The 3,257-nt window shown below is 39.6% G+C and overlaps 1 pseudogene; it reads right to left on the reverse strand.

Annotated features, from left to right (window-relative positions):
• Positions 1-488: 488 nt before the first annotated feature.
• On the reverse strand, positions 489-1,485 carry LOC149227643 (uncharacterized; annotated as a pseudogene).
• Positions 1,486-3,257: the final 1,772 nt, after the last annotated feature.

The following is a 3,257-nucleotide window of genomic DNA, read 5'->3' on the forward strand; positions in this document are numbered from 1 at the left end:
CAACCAAAACTAAGAGCCAATCAGCGTTTCTGAAGATAGAAAAGCGCTCCATTTTCTACTCGAATCTGTTGATAACTGATGAAGAGGTGGCATTTACAGGTGTCAATCCCATTACTGAAGACAAACATAGGCAATCGGATCTTGTTCTCTGCCACTTTGCACATTCTGGAAATTACAACTGCCCCCAAATTTCTGGAAATGCATTGGCCATTTTACCGAAATTAGAAAAAGATCTTGATAATCTGGAGTAAATCCACTGCATGTATTTTGAAGACGGATCGAATGTCGGAGTATTTGCAATTGACTGCCACATCACAGAATACAGATCCTCCACTTCTCTGATAATCTTCCCATTGTTGGGTTTCATCTTGGAATGGTTATCAGAAAGATTTTTTATTTTAACCGGCTCCGTTAGTTCAGATTTGTCTTTCATTCTTGCAATCTCAAGAGCCTTAGAGAAAACTGGGAAATTATGATCTCCCCAAGAATCAATAATAATCCCCGACCCTAAACAAATTTTTCCCTTGTAAAAAGCTACATATTGTTTTGCTGCAAGTCCCTTCTTCACCTTCATTGTTGTAAAGGATATAATCATGATACATTGGGGCAAACTGATGTACTGTGTCATGGGAAAAATCATTGAACTTCAAAGCATGGCCAAGGCTCCTAGTTAAACCACTAGATGCACCTATGTTTGCTTCAGCATACACTTTATAAGGGAATGCATACAAATGTCCCACCGCAGCAATAGCCATCTCGAGACAAAGTTCTCAATATCAGCAGCATCTTCTACACTTTTAATCATGCCAGACTTTGCTGCAAGAAAAACTAGCACTCCCTGCCAACAGATTTGATGATTACAAACTTTGGAACTGGATCGAATGGCTGAAGCAGATCTCTGCAGGCCACATAAAATAAAAGCAATGCATACAATGCCAAAGAGTATGATATAGTGTAAATGATAGTCACATATAGGTAGGCTTTCTTGGCACTGAAATTTCCATCCTCGTACTTTCCTTTTGCATACAAAATAAATGTAATTGCAACAAGTATGGGCTTTAGAATGACAAATTGCAATGCACCCTGCTTACAACGTCGAATGAAACGCCCATCAAGAGAAATAGGAGGAATACAACATGTCATCAGATTCTATGATGGCTTCAATACTCGGCCACTTAAGCTTGTGATTACAGCACCAGGACCATCCACCCATATTAGACATAGAGAAAGAAAATTATATATGACCCATGCCTCATATATTTCCCGAATCGAATTAAAGTAAATTGATTTATCGCCCATCACCAGAGACATGAATGACATTGTCGCATATACCGACACTATGAAAATAATGCGAACAATATATCATTGATATGTTGGCTCTGTGTAGTTCAAGAGATGTCTGTAAATATGCCATTTTGCCAATGAAATCGCTATAATAGTGCATGGAAATGCTACTATTATAAAAAATATGGAAGCCATTTATTCCGCTAACACCAAACCATTCACCAAGGACAATGTAAAGCTAAAATTGTAGATTTTCAAGATCCTCTGGAGTAGCACCATGATCCTCCGACAAGTCGAAGACCTTGACGCTGCCCAATTGTATAAAACCAAAATCTTCTGTGCTTCCCAAGAAAATCCCCTGTCTCTGCCTCTAAAGCATACCTTCCATCTCACCAATATGTCTTGCCACAAATTCACTGAACTTCACTTTGCCTAGAAAACACAGTCCTTGCGAATCTTTCCGATCTTTATTTGGAAGACCCATTTTCAGCAGCAAGATTGTGCACTTCTTCCTTTGACATACAGCCAAGAGGAAATAGTAGCTTTCTCAGTTGTTCCTGTGAAAGGTGAGAAAGAAAGTATGTTTGATCTTTCACCTCATCCGTAGATAAATGTAAAACAGAAGATTTAGTCTCGCCCTCTACACTCATATGTTTAACATGAGCATAATGCTCTATCAATATGCCAAAGAACTTTTCAAGAATATCCGTAAATTATTCTGAGGAGTTTCAAAGAGTCCCTCAATGGCTCGATGTATTCTATCACATGATTCAGAGAACAAGTCTAGTGCGTTTTAGTGATTTCTGGCAAAGTTCTGGGCATAAACTTCAACGCGTAGCGCGCCTCACCCAACGCGCCGCACACTCCTGATGCGTAGCGCGCGTGTAAAATTACACTGAGAATTGTTGCCTGATGCGTAGCGCGCCCTGAATGCGTAGTGCGCCCAACCTGATGCGTAGCGCACATCTGTAATACTGCCACAGGTATGCAAACACAGTTTTTCGCCCTCTAAACTCTGCAATCACTCCATGTTGATCGAAGACATGAACCTGCCATTTCTTCCATGATTTGTTTTACATAAGCAAAATCAACATAAGCACTAAGGTCTGCATTTCCTGGGTCAACTAAAATATGAACAAATTTGTGCTTCCTTATGGCCTGTAAGGTGTCTGAAATTATTCCATTTTGTCCATAATCAATGATGAGTGCACTGCCACCATCTGATGAAATCCTCTTTGCAATATTCTTTGCCAATTGTGCTCCAACACATTATTACAAATTCTGTTTTCTAATTCCCTTTTTTTAAATTTCCTGATTTTGAATGGGGGCTTTTCTTTGTCTGCTTGCAGGGATAGGAGCTGATGAAATTGCTGCCATTTGAAGAGCTGGAGAATTTGATACATATTCTAAAAAACACATTTAATGATTTCTTCTTCAAAACAGGGTTTTAAAGAAGAATCAATCTCACATTTGATTTGACAAGACGGAGTCTAACATCGGCTCCAATGGGGATGGCAGCTGCCGCTTCTTGGAGGTGCCAAGAACCGCAGAACTTTGGGAGAGCAGATAGTGCCTCCATCCATTGGGCAATGGAGTCATCATTTCGACAACCAACACAGACTTAGACATATTTATGGACTGAAATTTGACTGAAATGATTGAAACACTTGCTCAGCAAACTTCACACTAAAACTGTAATGAAACTGGGACAAAATGCTGCCCTATGGCTGCTTATTTATTTACAAAATCTATCCTACTATGCTGCAAAAATAATAGGTCAGGTAATACTGAAATGCCAGATCAACCATTCAAGTAAATCTGATAATGATGCCGGTTGAGAATGCTTCCACCAGGACACAGATGTAATTGCTGGTAGCCCTTCATGCATGTAATGAGCCTGGTCACGTAGAAAACAACCTGATCTATCAATCAAACTGAAAAACATTTCCATGTATGTTGCCATTGGATCGCAA

Source organism: Pinus tabuliformis, chromosome J (genome assembly GCF_031772625.1).
Source record: "Pinus tabuliformis cultivar Carrire ecotype Pingquan chromosome J, CPIR1, whole genome shotgun sequence".
NCBI classification, from domain to species: domain Eukaryota; kingdom Viridiplantae; phylum Streptophyta; class Pinopsida; order Pinales; family Pinaceae; genus Pinus; species Pinus tabuliformis.